Below are 25,235 nucleotides of genomic sequence, written 5' to 3'. Positions count from 1 at the left end.
ATCACTTGGGCAGGAGGTGCCATGATGAACAGCAGTGGTAATAGGAGTATATAGAGTGGGAAATAACTTCTGACATAGGTTTCTTGACTGAGCAGCAGCAGCAGTAGTAGTAGTAGTAGTAGTAGATACAGAGTCATATCACTTGGCCAGGAGGTGCCATGATGAACAGCAGTGGTAATAGGAGTATATAGAGTGGGAAATAACTTTTGACATAGGTGTCTTGACTGAGCAGCAGCAGTATTAGTAGTAGTAGTAGTAGATACAGAGTCATATCACTTGGGCAGGAGGTGCCATGATGAACAGCAGTGGTAATAGGAGTATATAGAGTGGGAAATAACTTTTGACATAGGTGTCTTGACTGAGCAGCAGCAGCAGCAGTAGTAGTAGTAGTAGTAGTAGATACAGAGTCATATCACTTGGGCAGGAGGTGCCATGATGAACAGCAGTGGTAATAGTAGTATATAGAGTGTGAAATTACTTCTGACATAGTTGTCTTGACTGATCCAGAGGAGTCATGGGAGAAAGTCATGTGGTCAGATGAGACCATAATATAATTTTTTGGTCATAATTCCACTAACCGTGTTCGGAGGAAGAAGAATGATGAGTACCATGCCAAGAACGCCATCTCTACTGTGAAGCATGGGGGTGGTAGCATCATGCTTTGGGGGTGTTTTTCTGCACATGGGACAGGGTGACTGCACTGTATTAAGGAGAGGATGACCGGGGCCATGTATTGCGAGATTTTGGGCAACAACCTCCTTCCCTGAGTTAGAGCTTTGAAGATGGGTCGAGGCTGGGTCTTCCAACATGACAATGACCCAAAGCACACAGCCAGGATAACCAAGGAGTGGCTCTGTAAGGAGCATATCAAGGTTCTTGCGTGGCCTAGCCAGTCTCCAGACCTAAACCCAATAGAGAATCTTTGGAGGGAGCTCAAACTCTGTGTTTCTCAGCGAGAGCCCAGAAACCTGACTGATGTAGAGAAGATCTGTGTGGAGGAGTGGGCCAAAATCCCTCCTCCAGTGTGTGCAAAGCTGGTGAAAAACTACAAGAAAGATTTGACCGCTGTAATTGCAAACAAAGCCTACTGTACAAAATATTAACATTGAATTTCTCAGGTGTTCAAATAGTTATATTCAGCACTGTAAATACATCAGGTCCGGGGCTCCATCAGGGAATGCATGACAAGGGACCCTTCAGTGCCCTGAACCGACGGCGGGTGCCAGAAAGTCACCGCCGATCCAGGACTCATTCATCTTTATGAATGTGAATCTGTCCACGGAGTCTGTGGACAGACGGGTCCTCTTGTCCGTGACCACCCCACCTGCCGTGCTGAATGTCCGCTCAGATAGTACGCTGGAGGGGGGGCAAGACAATAACTCCAGCGCATACTGAGCGAGCTCGCGGCAGGTGTCCAATCTGGCAACCCAGTACTCCATGGGGTTGTCGGTGATCATACTCTCAGAAGCACCGACGGACGCCATGTAATCTGCCACCATGTGGGCCAGGCGCTGGTGGTGACTGCTGCTGCTGCTGCTGGTACTGGGTCGCTCCGATTGGAAGAACATCCTCATCTCATCCATTAGGTCCCCTGCTCGGCTGCTGCTGGGTGCAGCCACCTGCTGGGTGAGATGAGGGGGGACAACTGGAGGCCGGGGAGTTGCCTGCTCCAACCGGCTGACAATGCCTGCCTGCAGTTCCTCCATCCGGTGCTGCCTCCGGCTGGCTGGGATGAACTGCCCAAGTTTCCCCTTGCACCTGGGATCCAAAAGGGTGGCCATCCAAAAAACATCCCTCTCCTTGATGGTCTTAATCCGGGGGTCCCTCCTGAGGCATCTCAGCATGTGGGCAGCCATGGGGAAGAGCACAGCCCGCTGTGACTCCTCACTGCTGCCCAGGTCAATGAGGTCAGACTCTTCATCCCTGAGGCGCTGCTGCTCACGCTCAGAGATGCCCAACCCCCGGACTATCGGTGCCCCCAACACCGGCTCTCCCTCCTGACCAGGCCCTGACTCCAGGACGACACCAGCAACCACCTCCTCATCATCATCATCCTCCTCCTCCTCGTCCTGGCCCTGGTCTCGGTGGAGCATTGCTGCCTCCTCCTGCTCCACCAAGGCACTCTCCCCAGCTTCGAGCAGGCGATCTAGTGTCCTCTCCAGCACGAACACTATAGGGAGCACGTCATTGAGGCCGACATGCTCCCTGCTCACCATCTTGGTCGCCTGCTCGAAGGAGGACAACACATGGCAGACCTGGTGTATCTGCCTCCACTCCGCACAGGTGATGAAAGGGAGTTTTAGTGAAGTCCTCTCAGTGCCTAGCTCCAGCAGGTACTCCCTCACTGCCCTTCGCTGCTCCCACAACCTCTTCAGCATGTGTAGGGTGGAGTTCCACCGCGTCACACTGTCCACAATCAGCCTGTGAAGGGGCAGCCTGTTGACCCGCTGCAAATTGGACAGGGACGCGGTAGCGGTTGGGGAGCGCCTGAAGTGGCTGGCAATCCTACGCACCCTTAGCACAATGTCACTCAACCCAGGATAGGTGCGCAGGAACTTCTGCACCACTAGGTTGAGGACATGTGCCAGACAGGGCACGTGGGTCAGACTGCCAGCATTGAGGGCGGCGAGTAGGTTGCTGCCGTTATCACAGACAACCATACCTGCCTGGAGCCTTCGGGGTGTCAGCCACTTCTGGACCTGAGCCTGAAGTGCGGTCAGCACTTCAGTGCCAGTGTGTCTCCGGTCCCCTAAACTAACAAGCTGGAGCACGGCCTGACAGCGCACGTGCCCCACACTTGAGTAGCTACGGGGGCGCTTGCTGGGAGGCTCAGCAGCTGCGGAGACAGTGGCTTGAGGGAGACCAGCAGTTCTCAGTTCGCGGCACCACAAAATCGGTTGCCGCCGATCCCTCCCCGGCACCTCGGAGGGAAACCCAATGGGCCGTGAAGCTTATGTAGCGCCCCTGCCCATGCCTGCTGATCCAGCCATCCATTGTCAGATGAACCCTGTCGCTGACAGCGTGATCCAGAGACAGGGTTACATTCTGCACAATGTGCTGGTGTAGGGCAGGGACACCAGTCCTGGCAAAGAAATGGCGGCTGGGGACACGCCATTGGGGTTGGGCCTGCTCCAACATCTGCCTGAAGGGGTTGCTGTCAACTATGTTGAAGGGCAGCAGATGTTGGGCAATAACCCTTGCCAGGAGCCCATTGAGGGAACGCACACGTCGGTCTCCAGGGGGGAAGGGAGTGGTGCGTTCAAAGGCGTCTGAAATCGACGCCTGGCGACGGACGGCAGTGCAGGACACAGACGCGGAGGGTGCTGTGAAAGTAGAGGTCTGGATGCCGGTACCAGTAGCTCTACTAGAGGGAGCGGGGGGGCATGACCTGCTGGGAAGAGATGAAGCTGTGGCAGGGGCTGCTGTACCCTGCTCACTTGTGGTGGTGGCGCTGCTACCACCACCACGCTTCATCTTGTCATACACCCGCCAGTGGTTGATTCGCAGGTGCTGGTTCAGGGCTGTGGTACCCACACGAGCCAAACACTTCCCTCTCTTCACCCTGACTTTACAGATCTGGCAGATGGCCACGGTAGGGTTGTCTGCTACCAGGGTGAAGTAGTCCCAGACAGGTGACTTCAGCACCGCCCTCCTGTCAGATGGGGTCACGATGACTTGCACCTGCTGGGACTCGGTGAGCACAGGTGGAGCTGCCTGCTGCTGCTGCTGCTGCTGCTGCTGACACCTCCTGCTGCCATCACCAGTGGAGACCCTGACGCTGGTCTCCCTGGTGGTGACCTGGCGCACCGTTTCCCCAGGGTGCCTACCTTCCCCGTCGTCACTGACGCAGTGAGCCGACGAGTCAGATGGCACCCATGATGGGTCACCCTCCTCTTCACCCCCAGAGATGTCAGACCAAGGGCTGAGATGTTGTGGTCTGAGGGAACCAGCTGACATGGAGCCTCTAGCCTGGCTCCGCTGTCCCCTCACCCACGCCTGGGTCTGACTAGGTGCTGTTGTTGCCTGCACCAAAACAGCAGCACCACTTTGAAGGGATGTCTCTGGGATACTGCCCTGTGGTAAGAGTCAGTGTTAACTGTTGGTGGAGGTCTCCTGTGTGTCAGTCATCACAACGTTGTGGATTACTCCTAAACACTTTGGGACTTTTTCTTATCACTTTATTTGGGACTATGTACAATTCTTTTAAAGATATATATTTTTTTGATTGGGTTTATTCCCTCCTTTTTCACTAATATTTGTGGACCCCAATGTTTTTTGTGATTTTTTCTGATCATTTGGGTCCACTCTTCCTTTATATTTGCACATTTTTATTCACTTATTATTTTTCATATGCAATTTATTAATTATATATCAGACAGGAGGCTCATATCTTATGCATTAATCTTCCTTTATTAATGCTCACAGCAGAATGTATTTCTAAAACTTTCAATGTAAAAAACTTTTTCAAAACAACTACCACTCCCAGCAGTCCATATAGTCTCTAACCACGCCCTTACGGAGACCTCTATATAAGGGGACTGCCTGTGGTGGTTCCTCCTCTTTCTTTCTGCTCGCAGCAAAGATAAGTACTTGATTTCTTGATAAGCATTTTTATACAAGCAGTTTAGGAAATATTTTCACCTATTGCTTTCTCTGAATATTCTATTCTTCAGCATTTATATATTCTACTCTATATATAACTATATCTTTATTTATATATATCTTTATTATCTATTTCTCCTATTGATTTTGTCATATCCCATAGCATTGGTTTGCACTGCCATTTATTTGTATTGTGCTGTGTCCCGCGCTGTGGATCGGGGGGGGACATCTCCCCCCTACTCCTCATTTACTGTCATTGTGCGCTCTCCCACACTGTCCTTTTCCTTACCCGAGCACCGCCATTCTGAAGGAGGTACCTTCTTCCTCCTCTCAACGCGCGCGTACGGGGGGCGGAGCTTCCGTCTCTCGCCCATCGACCAATCAGCGCCCAGCGGACGAAGTCTCGCGAGACTTCGTTCCCGGGTCGCTGGAGATCTCAAGCTCCTCTCCCCTCCGTCGCCATTCGGCGCCTACGGAAGGGAGGATAGGACGGAGCCACGGTGTGAGATCCTATAGGTATCACCAGCTACCCTAAACTTCCCTAATATACCCATACAAACGGAGCGTTTACTCCAGAGGCACTACCCTGATATATTCCTCATCAGTACAGCTACCTGCCATCATTGTGCAGATCATCCTTTTTTTAAAAAGATAAAGATTACTGCCATACCCTCTACAGTATTGCTCAGTTGACCTGACATCACTGTGCAGATTACCCTCTTTTAAAAAGATAATAGCATATCCTCAACAGTACAATTAACCTGACATCAGTGTGCAAAATCTTACCATGTCAGAAATGAACCCAATAAATACCAATGGGGATACAAATCCCACAGGCATCTCTCATACCCTGAGTGCCTCACAATTGCAGGACATTATCCAACTGTCCATTCAGGCCGCATTGGCCTTCACCACCCCATCCGCTTGGACGGTACAATCCACCAATATTCCAACATTACCACCCCAACACGGTGAACCACCCTCTAAGAAGGGTAAATCCTCACACAAGAGGAAGCACACTCTGGTGGTGCATGACTCCCCGGCAGGGGAAGTAAATAGTCTGCAACAGGTAGCCCCCACCACGGTCTACCAACCCCAGCATCAATCCGAGACTTCACGACCCCTGGACCCCAGGGAGACTCAGAAGGGGTATAGAGCCACTAGACGGGCTAAACCGGATTCATTCAATGATTCCTCGGAGGAAGATTCGGCTGATCCCTCTGAAGGATCGGACGTTTCAGATTCCGAATCTTATATAGAAGATGCTGGGGCCACGGCACCTGACACGGCCGCCAATCCTGCCACACAGGATCAAGTCCTCCTGGACGCCCTTGGGGAACCCTTTTTCCACCCGGACGCAATCACCCATCCGCGTTCGGGGGAATGGACACCCCTGCCACATGTGGCACAATACGTGGAATTGTGGGCCAGAAAGTCCTTAGACAGGACTGCGCGTAACAAGTTAAGGGCGGAATGTCCTAGACCTTCCATACCCAAGAAGGTGGTAGCCACCCCGGAGGTGGATCCGGTCCTAACCAAATACCTCCTAAAGACGGGGAAGTTCCAGAAAAAAGGTATTGAACGTTCTTTCCGCTCAATACAGGACCGCATTCTGGACCTCATGGGTCCACTTACAAAGATCCTCAATCTGTCCGAGCAAGCCGTTGCTTCCGGACAACCAGTTGATCTCCCACAACTGAGGGGTTGGGCACAAAGAGCCCTATGCCTGGCCGGCACTGCCAACACGGCATGCTCCGTGGAACGGCGCAGATCTATCCTCATGCGCTTAGACCCCCAACTTTCACATCTGGCGGAATCCGAACCCGGCCCATCAGCTGAGGGTATGCTCTTTGGTGACATGGTCATCAAAGACATAAACAAATTCGTAGGGTTATTCACCAGCCTGGACAAGGCTCAGAATTCATTAAGGAAAACAGGAAACAATAAGGTTTTCAACAGGGCCGGCAGAAGTAGAGGCCGTTCTGCCGGCCGTGCCAACTTCTATAGGCCACAGGGTAGAACCCCTAACCCGTATCACTACCAGGCTCCATCCTACACCGCCCCGGTGGCTCAACCGGCACCCCTTTTCCCTCCACGAGGCAGACCCTGGCGCGGACGCGGGGGACGCGGCTACCCTCGATCCCGACCTCCAACTGGTGAGTATGACTTACACCACACTCGATCACATTCCCATAGGGGGCCGTCTGAGGTTTTTTACCCACGCCTGGTCTGCGATTACGGCAGACGCGTGGATTTTAAACTCAGTAGGGGGGTTCGTAATAGACATCCTAACCCCACCACCTTTCAACATCATTCCTCCCCCCATCCAATTTACAAAACGAAACTGCCTTCTCATAGACAAGGAGATACAAGACCTGGCTACCAAACAGGCAATTGTAGAAGTGGACCCTTCTTCCCCAGGTTTCCTGAGCAATCTTTTCCTAGTGCACAAAAAAGGGGGAGGTTATCGCCCAGTGATCAACCTCAAGGGCCTAAATCAACACGTCCAATACCGTCACTTCAAGATGGAAGGGATTCACTTCCTTCGAGACCTTCTCCACCCTGGAGACTGGCTCGTGAAAATAGATCTGAAGGACGCATACCTTACAGTTCCCATACACCCAGAATCCCAACATCTACTGAGATTCCCTTGGAAGGGCAGAATATGGCAATTTACTTGCCTTCCATTCGGCCTGTCATCCGCCCCATGGTGTTTCACCAAAATGATGAAACCAGTGGTGGCAGCTCTGAGGAGCAGGGGAGTTCGTCTGATTATATATCTCGACGACATTCTCCTCATGGCCTATTCCAAGAACCAAGCTCTTCTGCACATGTCCTGGACATTATCCCTTATCCAGAAACTAGGCTTTGTGATCAATCACGACAAATCAGTTTTAATCCCATCCCAACAGATGGAATTTTTGGGGTTTACGGTGGACACTATCCTATCCACCCTCAGTCTGCCCAAAACCAAACTCGCGCTTATCCGCAAAGAGATTCGATCAGCATTACGCAGAGGATACCTTTCCCTCCGTACACTAGCACGACTGGTGGGCCTGCTTGCGGCCTCTATCCAAGCCATTTTTCTGGCCCCTTTGCACTACAGAGTCCTGCAGAGGCTCAAAATTATGCACCTGCGACAAGGCCTCAGGTACTCGGACGAGATCCCTCTTTGCCAAGAAACCACCGAGGCGCTACGATGGTGGCTTCACCATGCCGTCGAGTGGAACGGCAGGACCATCTTCAACCCCAGCCCGGACATCGTCATAGAGTCGGACGCCAGTCGTCTGGGCTGGGGCGCCCGATGCGGCGCAGCCTCCACAGGGGGAACTTGGTCCCCTGCGGAGACTTCTCTGCATATCAATGCACTAGAACTGTTAGCAGCCCTGTTCGCTGTCAAGAGTTTCTTACCTCATACTCCCACATGTTGTATTCTCTTTCGCATGGACAATGTGGCGGCGGTGCAGTACGTCAACCACCTGGGAGGTACCAAGTCCAGAACCTTGGCGTATATTGCAAAAGATTTCTGGCATTTTTGTCTGAATCACGGCATTACCCCCATAGCGGAATACATTCCGGGAGTCTGCAACTCGGTAGCCGATTGGAACTCCCGCTACCTTCGCGACTCCAGCGACTGGAGACTGGATCGGTCGATGTTTCTTCTCTTACAGAAGCTTTGGGGTCCGCTATCTTTCGATCTCTTCGCCTCCAGGCTCAATCATCAACTGCCCCACTTCTTCAGCTGGAGGCCAGACCCGGAGGCTTATGCGGTGGACGCTCTCCGCCAACCCTGGCCGGAGGGAACACACTACGCATTTCCTCCTTTCCAGTTAATCTCCAGACTTCTCCTACGGATATCCAACCTGGGAGCAAATGTAGTTCTGATTACACCGTGGTGGCCGACCCAACCTTGGTTCCCACTACTTCTGGGGATGACTATAGACTTTCCCAGACTGCTCCCGCAGTTTCCCCACCTTCTCACCGGTCCGAACGGGGAGCTTCACCCCCTGATTCAAGAGGACAACCTTCCTCTTCTCGCATGGTTAGTCTCAGGATCACAACCCCTGATAGAATCCTTTCAGAATCGGCTCAGAATCTCCTCGCCCTGGCCTGGGCCCCCGGGACTAGATCGGCATATCGATCAGCCTGGAAACGATGGGTCCGTTGGTGTGATCAACGACAGGTTGATCCCATACAAGCCCCTATTCCATTAGTGGTCAACTACCTGGCAGATTCGTTCGAATCCGGTAGGTCGTATAGCTCTATTAACATCTACCGGTCAGCGATCTCGGCATACCATTGTCCTGTAGATTCCTTGCCTATTGACAGACACCCATTAGTGTGTCGCCTACTGAGAGGAGCAAAGTTTCAACGTCCCCCTAGGCCTAGATACCAAGCGACCTGGGACGTTTCCAAGGTGCTTGATATGTTCGCCGATTGGGGGGACAACGCGGACCTCTCTCTGAGACTTTTATCTATAAAACTAACGGTCCTTCTTTGTCTGATCTCCATCAAGAGAGTGTCCGATGTTAAGGCTCTAGATGTCTCCAGGCGCCAATTCTCGCCGCAGGGGGTAGAATTTTCCATTGTACGACGAACTAAAACCGGCATTACCTCGGTCTTTTACCCCTCATTCCCGGATCACCCACTACTATGTGTAGTCCGTTGCCTACAGGCGTATGAAGCCCGGACCTCTGTTTTACGGCCCGCGGGCTCTTCCCAGCTTCTTGTCTCCTATGTTAAACCTCACCTCCCTGTCTCGTCTGCCTCGCTGGCACGCTGGGTGAGGACCGCCATGGAAATGGCGGGGATTGACGTTACCCTGTTTGGTGCCCACTCCACCAGGGGTGCTATGGCTACCAAGGTGCTCGTTTCAGGAGGCTCACTCTCCGATCTCTTGAGAGCAGCTGACTGGTCTTCGGAAAACACGTTCCGACAATTTTATTTCAGACCGCAGGATCATATCTCACTGTCAGTTATCTCTTAGATTACTATACACTAGGTTTGTGTGTTTACATGCTTGTTACAGATAGCTTTAAAATTGCATAAGATATGAGCCTCCTGTCTGATATATAATTTGAGATTTTCCTAGCTTGTGACGGAAAATATTGATTATATGAAGACAGGAGGCGAGTATCTTCCCTCCCTACCCTCCCTATTACGATTGTTTTTCTTCTCCTTCACAGGTTACTGAACCTCGAGATGCGTCTTCCCGACGGATTCTTCGGTTGGGAGGATGAGGGAATTCCACATTCAGGCTGATATGCAGTTACTACTTTGAATCCCCTGTTGGGATTGCAGGCTCCTGGACCCCTGTTGGGTCACGGTCAGTGGTTAACCTTACCCCAGGAAGCTGTTGGACGTCGACCGGCTGGTCTGGACACCAAAGTTGCACTTCTACCCTACGTTGGTATTATTTCTTCCTCTAGACATCATCGCATCAAGAAAGAGGAGGAACCACCACAGGCAGTCCCCTTATATAGAGGTCTCCGTAAGGGCGTGGTTAGAGACTATATGGACTGCTGGGGGTGGTAGTTGTTTTGAAAAAGTTTTTTACATTGAAAGTTTTAGAAATACATTCTGCTGTGAGCATTAATAAAGGAAGATTAATGCATAAGATACTCGCCTCCTGTCTTCATATAATCAATATTTTCCGTCACAAGCTAGGAAAATCTCAAATTACATAGCGCGACTCCTTTTGTATTTTAAAGAAATATGCTGCTCTGCCAGCGCATTTCTTTAGTAAATGATAAAACGGCTTTTACTCCTGCCTTTGCTCCATGAATCATGGAGCAAAGGCTTGGTAAATCAGCCCCAATGGTTACATAACGAACCCCATAATACACATTATTCTGAGTGTCAGGAAACAGGTGAGTTCATTAGCACACTTAATATCAGGTGAATGGAAAGCTGCCTCAGACAAGATTTACACAATTTACTTATCCAGACAAAAGCAACATCGTTAAGCAATAGACGGTCGGTCTCTTACATTGAATGCCCATATTAGGAGTTATACTTCCTGGTCATAGACCTCACAGTGTACAGGTGATAAATTCTTCATATTTCTTGAGAGATATTGTTAATGAATATTACTGTCCCATTTAAACTAATCCAATCATATTCTCAGTGTTCATTATTTTCTTGGTCACCCTGCGCCCAAAAGTGACTCCCGTCACAACCACTAAACACTGCAAATTAGCCAGGCTGGCTACCACACAGCACAACAAAATTTACCTGTATCCCTGCTTAGGGACAAGGGTGCTACGCATTCAAAACTGCAGTGTCCATACCAGTTTGTTATTTCAGTGGCTCACCTGTAGACTTTTTCAATCCTTAATTTAATTGTTTATTTCGCAATAATCTCTCAAAAATTTCAGCCTGTCCAAGCAGGCTTTTTAGTTGTGTAAAAACCTGTATTCAGATTCATGTAGATCGGCGCATCTTTATGCCGGCGTAGCACATCTCATATGCGTTACGCCGACGTAACTTAGAGAGGCAAGCTCCGTATTCTCAAAGCAAATGCGTCCAATTTTGCGCCAGCTTAACGTACAATTGTCGGCGTAAATCGGCGTAATTCAAAGTAGGAAGGAAGTGATCCATTTAAATGAACCATGACCCCATGCAAATAAGGGGCCGAAAGGGCGAAAGAACGGCGCATGCGCCGTGACGTGATCGTATGTCCCGCGCCCCTCTGCGCATGCTCACAGGTGTAGGTACTTTTGCGCTCTTCCTCTTGACATGTCTGCTTGGCGTACTGGGAATAGAAAGAAGAACTTCTCCCCAGAGGAGAAGGCCATCATATGAGAAGGCATGCCAGGGGCACTGGTGGTGGACCAGCCTCTCGTATTTGGCTGACTCCTGATGAGCAGGTGGTTGCCCGCTGCATTGAGAGGGAGCAAGTGGAGGGAGTTGAGGGCTACGACTCAGTTGAGCCGCCCTTGAGGACAGGTAAGTGTGTTTTTTCTCCTATCTGGTGTGTAGCATGTGAGGGGGTGGAAGGGAATATGTGACAAGTGTGTGGGTCCACCAACATGTGAATGTTTTGTGCCATCCGCAGATGTCCAGGAGGGAGCTGGGCCATCTGGTGCCTCTGCCCGTCCCACGCCATCTACCCCTGATGATCATACCCCTGACCCCCTGGGAAGCCAAGAGGCATTGGTGGAGGGGAGTGGTGCCCAGACCTCCACTGAAGAGGTGATTGAGGAGGATGCAGAACATCTGGGTGAGGAGGTGTCCCTATATCTTGATGAGACCTCCCTATCGACTGGTCCATCCCGGACGTCAAGCCTCCTATCATCCAGCCCCTCTGGATCCATCCCCAACCCACCCACTCCCTCAAGTCCCTCCCCAAATGCCAGGCCTCAAGCCTCTCAGACCCGCCATATGGGTAAGATGGCCCAGGAGATGAGGCGAGTGGCCGACAGCCTGGCCCCCAGGGGCCACATAAATAATGGTCTGCAAGATGTGGCTGGCAACACTGCAGCTGTGATCACCTGCTTGGGTGAGCTGCAGGCCACAACGGCTACCCTCGTGGCAGAGGTGCAGTCCCTGTCTGAGGCCGTCCAGGGCCACACAGCTGCCATTGAGGCGGAGGGGAGACTGTCGCGGCAGGTGCAGTCAGATACCAACACCATCCTGACCCGCATTGCCGTGGCGTTAGAGGGCAGGCCTCCAGCCATGGAGAGACCGGTGGATGCTCCTCCACCTGATGCCCCCCCACCTGAGCCTTCAACCAGGCAGTTACGGAGCCGTGGCAGCAGCCAGGGCAACTGATTATTTTGTAGTTGCCTTTTTTTTTGCTCTGGTTAAGAGTGTTTATACTTTTTTTTGCTCTGGTTAAGAGTGTTTATACTTTTTTTTTGCTCTGGTTAAGAGTGTTTATACTTTTTTTTTGCCCTGGTTAAGAGTGTTATTATTTTGTTTCTAATACTGCACACAGTGAGGCGTGCAGATTACAGTGTGACTGGTGTGTGAATGGGGGGGTGACACTCCTGCCAGCAAAGGGGTGTCACCCTCGGTCGTTGGGGAGAATTTATCCCCACGACCCATGTGAATGTGGTATGAATGGTCAGCAACATAATTGGAGCCTTGCCGTGGCGTTGCTGCTCCCAAGTCCTGCATGTTGGACTTGGGCTAATCCAATGTGATGTGGATGTGTGGTGTGTGCTAAGGACCACAGTGGTGTGCATGCGTGCATTCTCCTTGTGCCATGATGAATGTGTGTGTTTAACGTGCAAAGATACGTTCCACAAGACAACTTCTGACTGCTGTTCCCTCAGCAGACGGGGTAGCCTTGGGCAGGGGGGGGGGGAATGTCTGGTTCAGGGGTCAGGTCATCACGTATGTCAATCTCCAGGCCCTTTCTCTCGGCAAAGTTGTGCAGCATGCAACATGCACCGATGATCTGGCACACAAAGTTTGGGGAATACAACAGGGTCCCCCCGGACTTATCCAGGCATCGGAAACGGGACTTCAGGATGCCAAATGTGCGTTCCACCACTGCACGGGTACGTATGTGTGCAGCATTGTAGTTTTGCTCTCCTGTGGTTTGGGGATCCCGGAATGGAGTCATGAGATGGGGTCCAAGTGCATATGCAGAGTCACCTGGAATGGAAAAGACAGGAGGATGTTAGTCTTGCATGTGCCCCTCGTGATGTCTGCATCATGGGGTCGGACAGTCATGCCTGACTCCCATGTCACTCACCAACCAGCCAGCTGTCCCCATACATGTTTTGTTCAAATTCTGTTGGGATGGTGCTTTGACGGTATATGTAGCTGTCGTGACTGGACCCTGGGTGTTTGGCACGGACATGCCATATGTGGCCTTGGGCATCGACTATCACCTGTACGTTGATGGAATGCCAGTGCTTCCGATTACGGTATATGTGCTCTGTGTCACGGGGGGGGGGGGCCATAGTGCCACATGTGTGCAATCAATGGCCCCCACGGTGCGTGGGAATCCTGCAATTCCGACAAAATCCGCCATTGCCTTATTCCGCAGGTGCTCCTGGGTGGGTCTGATGATGTGGTGGGACATGGGTCTGAGGATTGCAGGGACAACCTGGTGCACACATCTGCTCATGCTGGTTTGTGACATCCCAGCCACAACTCCACTTGTACGCTGAAAAGATCCACTGGCGAGGAAATGCAGTATTGCCAGTACCTTGACTAGTGGCTGCACTGCATGTGAGCGGTGTGTCTGGCTGGTGATGTCATCATGCAGGGTTGTGGCTATTTCCTGGATGGCATCAGTGTTGAATCTGAAGATGCGATACATGCCAAAGACGTTCATGCGCGTTCGGTATATCCTCTCCCGTGCCCTCCTTCTACGCGCCTGGGCACACACTAGTATAGCTATGACCATGCCTGCCCCTGGCATGTTGGCATACAGATGTGTTCTCCTGCAAGTGTGGTTGCTCAGCTCATCCGTAACGGTGCTGCTGAAGCTGCTCTCCAGCTGACCTGCACACGTCTGGTGCAAAGTTACCCCAGCAAGTTTAGGCCGGACGTACAGCTTACGCGCACTGCGCGTAGCCTGCGTCGGGCAGACGTACGTTCGGGAATCGGCGTATCTCCCTCATTTGCATATTTGTATATATACTGCTGCAATGAGGAGTTTATTTGTGCTGCAATGAGGAGTTTATTTGTGCTGCATTGATCAGGCTGCATTGAGGAATTTGCTTCAGGCCAGGTTCACACCTATGCGAATTGAGTGCGGTTTAAACCGCATCTAATTCGCAGGACATTTCAAAATACATTGTTTTCAATGAGGCTGGTTCACATATGTGCGATGCATCCGCACTGCGTATTGCCTCCAAACCGCATGCGGTTTTTATGTCTTGCGGTGCGGCTCAGGTGCGAATTCAGTCCCATTATCTTCTATGGGTACGCATCTAATTCGCACATGTGTTCAGTTCTCTGCAGGAGTTTCTCTCATTCAGCTCAATACAATTCTCCCCCACTCTCCTCTCACCCGGAAGTTCTCCCAGGTCTCCAAATTCGCACCTGATCTGCAGCTAAACCGCAGTTGATCTGCAGAACACCCTCTAGAGAAATCTGCAACGACAACGCAGCTAAAAAAAGCAACGCACTAGTGTGATTCCGGCCTCAAAGTTGTTTTTTTCCTGAAACTTCCCTCTTAAAATTGGGTTGCGTGTTATACGCCAGCGCGTGTTATACGCCGATAAATACGGTATATATATATATATATATATATATATATATATATATATATATATATATATATATATATATAAAATATATAATAAAGCCCAGGGTGTAAATATGACAATAATAATAATAATAATAGTGTGTATGAAAATATTGGGGTTAGGGGAATTGGCGCTGCTGTCCTGGTACTCAACTATGGCTCAATATGTTATAGACAGGTAAGTAATCCAGTAACTGGTGTTGGGTTCCCTCCTAGGGTTAGCTCATGTATGAAGAGCCACCGATTGGTTATGGGATTCTCTTTTTAATAGTGTGCAGTATATAACCGCGTCTTCCTATGTGTTCACTCCGTGTATCCTCCAAAATAGGAGAGGAAAAAATCCTGTGTGAAATAGACAAAGAATACTAAAAAAAGTGAAGTGAAGAGGTATTCAATATTTGGCTCCCATTGATCCTCTATGTGATGGTATTAGATAACGTGTCAAATTCAATTGAGCCTCTAGATGTCAGTCTTGTGCTCAAAAAAGGTTTTAAAGAGAAATTAAAAAACTGTTTTGGCAAGTTTGTATCAACTAAACATGTGTGACAAAAAAGTGTCTAAATGGTACTTCAGTTTATTCATTAGTAGTCCAAAGCTGTAGTTTGTGTGGACCTAGTTAGGTCATGTCTCCAGTGAGAAAAAAAAGTGTGTAATTAAAAGTAAAAAATCAGAAAAAAATATATATCTATATATATATATGTTTATATATGTATTGGTGAATAACACATGCATGATTCCCTCCGTTGGGGCACTGTCCGTGAATATGTGCTACATTCTATGTCAAATACTGAACGTGAGATTATTACAATGTGTGATTAATCTATTCCTATACTTTAAACCTCCTATGGTTTCAACAATTAACACACAATAATTTAGATATGTGCTATTAATTACTCAATTAATGAGAAGTGCTAATCTGTAAATCCCCTGCCTTAGAATGTATGGGCATAGATTACTTTCAATCAAGGTATAATAGACATTTCATCAGTTTTTCCACTTAACTAGTGAACCCGTGGATATTAGTCCTAATCCGGGTTTTTGCAACAACTAATTGCTGTAACATACAGTACAGAAGAATGCGAGTAAAAATTAAAAGAACAAAAACAGAAAAAAGCCTTCAATCTCCCTTCAGGGTGGTAAATGAATCTGTAGAAAGCAGTGCTATAAAGCAACACAGTCCTCAATATAGGAAATATGATCCACTGCAAGGAAAACCAATTGTTCCTTAATCCCCTGTAGACAACTCTGTCGATTCCCCACTCTGGCGTGCTTCACGATCCCCCCTATTGGGTCCCCACTCACCGGATAGATGTCCCCTCGAGGGGGTGTAGAGCTAATCAGAGTGAGCTTCCGTTGGCTACCTGATGTCGGGTGGTTGCCTCTCCTAGGTTGATCGATCTGGTGTAGGAGGGTGTCTTTCATGTGTTCCGTGCCTCGTCTCAGTGAGTGAGGAGTGTATAAAAAAGACAGAGAAAATCCACATAGGGTAGTGCTGTCGGTACTTGGTGATCAATTTTAATCAAGAAAGATCAGACCAGGTCCATAATATTCAGGTGCATCCGAAAAAACTTAATTTGGTTTAAAAACAAAAAAATTAAAAATATATATAAAACCAAAACAAATAGTTAAAAAAACGTTATTGACTAACGGTTAACTCCAGACAAAATCTGGTGAGCAGCCTTAAACCACACCTCCCGGGTTTAGATATCGATGTATCAGTCCAGCGGTATATACCGCAGCACGTGTGGCTGTTTGCGCTCCACGGCTATTGAGTCCTTACCCGGAAGTGTCTGCTGGCTGTGCAAGCGTGTGACGTGATTACGGCTTAGTCACCTGACTAGTTTCGTCTATTAGGACTTTTTCAAAGGCGATGAAGTACATATTCATGAGGGGGCTCAAGTGGTAAATGATGAGTGAAAAGAAGATATTATAAATATAAATCCATGGTTCATTTATTTATTTAATAGAACAGGTGAAGTCACAAAGTATAGACCGTAAAGTGACAATATAAATAAGCGTAGATAGCTAATATGTATGTATATAAATGTAAAAAAGAAAGAAGGAATGAACAATGAAAAAAAATTGAGATAAGGAAACGAAGAAATGCACAGAACGAAAATGCAAATGTAGATATGCATCCCATGATGTCCACTTCCTGCCGCCCCTACCCCACTTTCCATCGCTCACCCCTTGTCGTAAAAATTGAATACAACGATCGAATAAAAAATGAGAAAAATTTCCTAAATATAAAATAATTTATATATATGTATTGGAATATTAAAGAAATCAAGCCGAAGCTTGATATAAATATGAATATCAATATCAATATATAAAGAAAATGTTTGTCACTCTCGAGTGCCATTGACACCCGGTGCATGAACTAGCTAGAGACCATCTTTGTGAATTCATATATAACAAAGATTCGGACGTAAAAAATAAAGACATGTGTGTACCGGGAAATTGTGAGTACAATGTATGAAGTACCGAAAAATCAGCCAATCACACATATGTAGTCACAAGTAAAAGTCAGAAAGTCAAAAAGTCAAGGCACTATGAGACCATCAAGAACAAAAGGGGTGATGGATGATCAATGTGATTAAATACAGTACATATTTATGTAATTAGCAATTAAGTATAGGGAAAAATTCCTATATGGCGTAAAGTGCTAACCTACACAAGATGTTTTAATAATGACGAGTGTAGGTAAAGAAATGTGTGTAAAAGGAAGAAAAGGATGTCCTGAAACTAATGAAATGTAGATAAGACAATAATCTAACCTCACACATGTGTTTCAATGGTTTAATTTGTATCTAGTTCTTGTCCTGTCGGTGGCCTGACAAGAAACACATGAATGTGTTTTTTGTAATAAAAGTGACCAGGTGAACATCCTAGTACTTTTACTTTTTGTTTTTGGTAGGACCCTCAGGGTGTATATGTTATGTATACCTTGGTGTCTCTGAGAATTCTGTAAAATAAGTATGTTCCTGTTAGATAAAAAAAAAAAGAAGGAAGGAACAAACAATGTTTCAGGAGGACACCAAAGACTGAAAGCCTATCACACTGCAATATTGTGATAGAAAATGTGTTTCTACGGAAAATATAGTTAAGAAAGGTGGAGAATGGGGATTGTATGTGGAGTGTGTCAAAACACAGTAGACTGCTCAGCAACCACACTGCAATGTGACAGGCAGGGTCGTATGAAGGAATTTGGGGGCCCCAAGCAAAATGGACATGGAGCCCCCCCCTCGCACGCAAAGCCCCCCCCATGTTTTTTTTTACAGCCCCCCACTACCTTACCGCGTGGCAGGAGATTGAGTTGCCTGCCTCAGGCCCAGACTGGGAAAAAAATAGGCCCGGGCAATTTAGACTGAACAGCCAATTTTCCAGCAACCGCCGGTTCGTGAGGATGGGTGGTGACGGGATAATCATGGAGTCGGTCCTCCGCACTGTAGTGTAATGGGGGGCTGTGATTGGTAGGGGCACTGTGATATAAAGGGGACTGCACTGTAAAGGAAACTGTAATTATTATAGTTCCCCTTTACAGTGCAGTACCCTTTATATCACAGTGCCCCTACCAATCACAGCCCCCCCCCATTAAAGTGCTTTGTTCTCTTTGTTTTTCACCTATAATACTTTAGGTTTTCCCATTTCCCATTTTTCTTTTTTCCCGTTTTTTTCTATTTTTTTTTTCTTAGTGTTCTTTTTCTTTTAACCTTTATTTTTTATTTCTTCTTTTTTTTCTTTTCTTTTTATTATTTATATTTGTTTTATTATTTTTATATAACTTTTTCACACTTTATTTATTTCTTACTTAGGTAATTTTCTTTACTTGCTTTTTTAAGTTTACTTTCATACATTTTTCTCAGTTGCAACTTATCCTCTTAATTTGTCTCCTTTTCCCACTAATTTCTTCCTTTTTTCATTTCTCTATCATCTTTATCCTTTTTTATTTTCTCTTATTTTCCTCTCCTCTCCTTTTTCTGTTTCTTTTTTCCTTGTTTTCTCTTTATATATCCCCCTTTTTTTCTGTTCTTCTTCCCTCCTTCCCCTCTTCTTTCCCTTTTCTTATCTCCTTTTTGGCACCATTCAGCTTTATCTATTTACACTTCCCTGTGTCCTCCATTACTCCATGGTCTGCCGTTTCTTGATTACCTGTTTTCCTGCTGTGTCTCTTTCCTTGTCTCCCGATGTGATGTCTTCACTTCTTAGTCTCTATGCACTTACATTTCACGTGTCTCCTTCACTCCCCTTGGTTTTTTGAATAGACGTAATTTCCCTTGGTGGGCGGGGTCTCCACACGGCATACGTTGCCATGACATCATCGGCCCAAGCCCTGGCAGCGTCCCCATTGCCTAGCTACAGCAGCAGAACGCGTGCACGGACAGCAATCTTTGCTCTGATTGGATCCGACCTGCTGCATAGCAACCATGGATCCCTGCACTTGGTCAGTGTACAAATCTCAGGCTCCTCCCGCCCCTGCTCTGCTGATAGATGACATTGTCGGCAGGGCAGGAGTGCCTGGAGAGGAGACACAGGCACGGCCGCACATCGGGAGGTGAGCCGCGACCATGACCTGTGTTAACCCTCTCCAGGCCGCGGTTGCCGCTTACCTTCCGCTGTGTGGCCCGGTCATCAACAGGCTTTAGACCGCGGCCCTGAAGTTCAGCCGCCTGTCGGCCCCGGCCCACCGAACATTTGCCCGGTGTGCCCGCTATGGCCAGTCCGGGCCTGGTCACCCTAGGCAAGGGCCCTGCTTGGGGCCCCAGGCCAGCTCGGGGCCCCAAGCAAATGCTTGGTTTGCCTGTCTTGTTGCGACAGGCCTGGTGACAGGTCAAATGGTTGTGGTGTATACATATGTGTGTCACGGAGCATGGTGGCATAGTGAACATAGCGTCTTTATCAACTGCAACACCAAAATCACAGTATGTGCGGCCTTATGGGGAAGGCACTCAAACCGAAGACTGATGGTCAATAAAACGACAAAAATAAGACAAAAGGTAAAGGGCCATTATAAATGACCAGATACAAGGCAAAGACTTTCCGCCTGCATAACTTCTTGAATCTGTCATCTCCTCTAGTTGAAATGGTAATTTTCTCAATGCTTTGGATAGATAAGCTGGACACATCTTTGGAATGTATAGTGTTCCAGTGATTGGCCACGTTAGTTAGTGGTTCTTGTTGATATCATATAGATGGTCAGACAGCCTATCTTTCAATCTTCAGATTGTACGACCAACGTACTGGACTTGACATGTATCACAATTAATGATGTACACTATGAATTTGGTATTGCAGTTGATGAACTGTTTAATCTCAAAACTCTTCTCACAGGTATAAGAGTGCCCTGTTTTTATATGACAGCAATATCTGCAGCCCCTTATCCCACACTTAAAGGTCCCTTGAAATTGTAGCCAATTGGTGCCTAATTGTTTGCTCTGAAATAAACTTGGTGACAGAGTGCCTCCCAATGTGGGGGCCCTCCGGGACACTGTTTTAATTCCTTTTTGCAGGATCTGTTGGTAGGTCACATCGTTGTATAAGATCGCAAAGGTATTTATCGATGGTGTGTTTTATCTCATTAAATTCCAGGCTGTATGGGTTAGAGAAGACCGGGATGTCACTGAAGGATGTAATAGATGGCTTAAAAGGGGGGTGGGTGGGGGAGAAAGGCTGTAGCATTACATTACTTTATCTCAATACCAGCTTGTCCCGGGTCGTGCTGCCATCTGCAGTACTTGGCCACAGTTGAGCCGCGAACCACCGGAGGGCCGAGCATGGTGCGCTCCGTCGCTGGTCCCTGATGTTTCTTCCGCATGCCTTGCAGCCCCCTCCCGAACTCCACTCTCATGCTGGCTGGTCCCCGTATCGCTCCTCAGCAGCTGCCCAGATCTTGAATCCTGGTGGTGGTTTGGATGTCCTGGACTGCAGGAGACATCCCACTGCTGCCACCACTGTGACGGATCTCAGATACTCCAGGTGGGCACATCCGCCAGACCTGTGTCTTCTGTCCTCCAAATGCACCCGCAGCCTGCAGATTCACCATAACCAGCCCTTAACACCTCAATCACGAGAAAATCCACACAGGTGTTGAGGGATAAACATGCAGAGCTTAAACTGTTTATTAAATCCAAAACATACAGTTTTACATACAGTTAGGGACACTCCCCTTAGCTTTGTCTAAGAGGGGAGGGGGGCAAGGAACAACCAATAGGAACTGAACATTTGTACATTGAAACAGGCTACAGATAAACCTAATGAGATTATGGTGATCAGGCAGCCTCAATACACACCCCCTGCGGAGAGACGTCTCCACTCTCCAGTCCAGTCTCCATTGTCTATGTGTCATGAATCAACACTATTAGGCACAGCTACAAGGGGGGGGAGAAAGGCTGTAGCATTACATTACTTTATTTCAATACCAGCTTGTCCCGGGTCTCCAGTATCTTTTCTGGCCCATAGTCTGTCGGTAGGGGGCACGCGCACAGTGCCTTCCAAAACACACAGTGACAGTGGGTTCTGTCACAGCTTACCAGTGAAGCTTCATTTTTATCCAATAGGGAGTCCCGAGGAATAATACTTGCTTTAGATAAAGCTCTGTTAATGATTTTAGTTAGGTAACCTCTCTCTTTAAATCTGTGTGACATGATGGTGGCTTCTCTGGCAAAGTGAACTACAGAGGCGTTTGAGCCTTAAGAATTGGCCATAAGGTACGCCATTAACGGTGTGCCCAGGATGTACTGAGTCTGCCCTAAGGAGGGCATTCCCTGCTGTCTTTTTCCTGTGCAGACCAGTAACAATCTCTCCGTTTATCCCTGAAAGTTTGACGTCTAGGTAATCAATGGTTATGCCTGTAAGTTTCCTGTAAAATTAAGATTTAGGCCATATATTTAGATAAGAAAGCCAGATGTCTAAACCGACTGTACTGTCTGAAACTATAAATAACAGATCGTCGATGTAACAACAGTAAAAGGAAGTGTCTAAACGACGGGGGCTACCACATCCAAATATGCGAGACCTTTCCCACCAACCCATGTATAGGTTGGCAAGGGAAGGGGAGAACTTGGCTCCCATAGAGGCCCCGCACTTCTGGAGGTAGTAGCCCCCGTCGAACATGAAGAAGTTGTGAGTCAAAAGGTATTCAAGTGCCTGTGATATAAATTCCTGGAGTACCAACAAAAATTTTCCTGATTCCTTGAGGAAACTGTTAACTGCTAGTATCCCTAAATGATAAGGGATGCTTGAATACAAACTAGTGACATCACAACTTATCCATCTGTGTTCATCAGTCCATGTAAATCTATGGAGTTTAATGAGCAGATCTTCAGTGTCACGGAGATAGCCAGGAAGCTAGTGGAGCTTCCTGGCTTCCAACGGCTGTAACTGAACATCCACCCACTCTCCCAGGCGCTCGTTTAGAGAGCCAATCCCCACCACTATTGGTCTCCCAACGAGCAGGTGTAAACCCTTGTGAACCTTGGACAGGTGGTGGGAAATTGGCATGATAGGGTTAATGGGAATAAAAAGATCCCTTTCTTTACCAGAAAAAATGCCTGCCTGCACAGCTCGATCTAGAAGTGTAGCTAATTCTTTGAAAAAGGGAATAGTGGGGTCTGATTTTAATGATTGATATATGTTGATATCAGACAGTTGGCGCAATGCTTCATTTTTGTATGTAGTAGAGTCTAGAATTACCACAGTGCCCCCCTTATCAGAATTTCTAATGGTGATACTTTTGTCTGTTTCCAGCATTCTTAAAGCACATTTCTCCCCTTTAGATAAATTACTAGGGGAGTGCCTCTTGTGACAGTCCCAAGCTAGGTGGGTGAGGTCCCTTTCCATCATTTTTTGAAAAAGGTCCAAATCCCTTCCCCTGGATCCCACTGGGTAAAAATCAGACCGTAATTTGAAGGATATATTACTACTAGGGTCTGTGGGGTCAGTGGGGCAAGGATTGGACTCTGTGGCTAAATCTATTAGGTCTTGCAAAGCGCAGACTTCTTTAAACAATATGGGGGGGACAAAGAGTCACCAATCTCTGGACCATCAGAGAGGCATGTGTGTCCTCAGGTGTGAGGGTATGATAATATTTTTTCAAGGTAAGACTTCGGGAGAACTTATTAACATCCAAGAGAGTCCCTAAAAGAATAAAATGTTTGGTCGGACAAAAATTAAGTCCTTTGGAAAGTAAGGTGTTTACTTCAATACTGAGAGTCCTACTTGAGATGTTCAGCACGTTAGATTTCATTGTTTCATCCGTCCCCGGAGAGTGTAATGAGGTTTCTTGGGTGTCTTTATGTCGCTTCCCTCCTCTTCTTGTCTTTTTGTAGAGGACGTTTTCTTTTTTTGACTTTTTTGTCTGATACATTAGGGTGTCCGTGGGTACGAGCTTCTTCATTTAAAGACCGTGCTGATGATGTAGCTGCCCGTTCAGGCGACGAGTCTGATCCTGTAGTGCCCATTGTGTCGTTGGCAAATTCTGATTCTTGGTCGGAAAAGCTAACCTTTTTGGAGCGACTTTTACGTGGACGACCTGATTGGAATTGTGGTCTTTTGCAGACGTAAACGTTACAACTCTCATAGTCAATTCGGTCTCGACTCATCTTATCCCTTTTAGTATCTATGACACATTTTTCTAGTTTGTCTAGTTTTTTATTTAGATGTCCATCAAGCTCTGCAAATTCGACGTGGGTCTGGAGTGGGGCTAGATCTTTCTGTATGGAGGTCATCTCCACCTGTAGTTTTTCTACTTGTTTTTGATTTGATCGTGTTAGGATCTCCATTAGTTTTAGTGAACAGGTGCTGAGAGTGTCGTTCCACTCCTGTTTAAGATCTTCATCAAAAAGCTCAGAAGATGGAAACTTTATGATTCGTAGACCCCGAGGAATTTGAGCCAGAGATATGTATTCAGACAGAATGAGTGTCCCGATATGATCTAATTTCTTTCGCCATTAGCTGTTTAAGTTTTCTGAACATTTTGATTAATGAGACATTGTTGTCCTCATTAATGGATAAAGTCGGTGCTTGTGAGTTCAGTCTTAGCGGATTATCCGAGGGTGCCTTGAGGGTTCTACTATATCCCGGTTCTGCTGCTGTTGGAGTAGGCATAGTAATATCCATGAATAGGCTGTTTTTCTGAGAAAATATGTCTGGATGGTGTAACCAGATTCAAAGGACGGACAAGCCAGTGAACACTTCCGAGCTGGCAGTCGATGGATGCAAAGTCCAAAAACGACAAACAGAAAGGGGAAAACTGCCGCTCCAGGTGAGTGCACTAAGCAATCAGTGTCCTCTCAGAACCAAATGGGTGCCGGCAATGCACAAAGCAAAACTTGAGGAGAAGATATGGACAGCCGCACACCAAAGAAACCTTAAAAAGGTGGCCTTTAATGGTAAAAGGAAAAAAGGCACTACAAAGCACAGCAAGCAGTGGGGTATATATCTGATGCGTTTCGCACTGGGGTTCAGTGCTTAGTCATAGCTAAAAACAAAATGAAAAACATTCCAAATATATACACCCATCTAAAAACATTGTATGATCCGCCCTGCCTGTGATTGGTCATCGCTAATTGTGATGATGACAATCACCTGCAGGAGTGGACCAAATGAATGAAATAACACACATTTAAAAAATCAAGTTGAATCAAGTAATGATAAAAGTGAAAATGAATAAAGATGGGACTTAAATAAAATCTAATAAAACTATTATACATACATAAAGTCAATATAAGTGTGAAACAAACGAAAGAGTGTCATTTATGACACAGATCGGTGATAAATCAAACATTATTATATATGCATGTATATTCAAATTCACCTCGTGAAACTTCGTAACAAAGTCAATTTGTATCACATGCATATACATGACCATAGTAAAAATGAGTCTGGAAGTGAGGGTGTGAATCTATATGAAGAAACGTACAACATGTGATAAACTCAAAAATGATGTGATGCGAATAAGAAAGAATAAAGGAACAATGGAAACATTTTTTATATATATATATAAAGCCCAGGGGTGTAAATATGACAATAATAATAATAGTGTGTATGAGTACATATTCATGAGGGGGCTCAGGTGGTAAATGATGAGTGAAAAGAAGATATTTTAAATATAAATCCATGGTTCATTTATTTATTTACTAGAAAAGGTGAAGTAACAAAGTATAGGCCGTAAAGTGACAATATATGTGTGTATAAATAAGTGTAGATAGCTAATATGTATGTATATAAATGTAAAAAAGAGAGAAGGAATGAACAATGAAAAAAAATTGAGATAAGGAAACGAAGAAATGCATAGAACGGAAATGCAAATGTAGATATGCATCCCATGATGTCCACTTCCTGCCGCCCGTATATATGTATTGGAATATTAAAGAAATCAAGCCGAAGCTTGATATAAATATGAATATCAATATCAATATGTAGC

Source organism: Rana temporaria, chromosome 11 (genome assembly GCF_905171775.1).
Source record: "Rana temporaria chromosome 11, aRanTem1.1, whole genome shotgun sequence".
In the NCBI taxonomy this organism is placed as follows: Eukaryota; Metazoa; Chordata; class Amphibia; order Anura; family Ranidae; genus Rana; species Rana temporaria.
Note: the sequence above shows the minus strand (reverse complement) of the source record.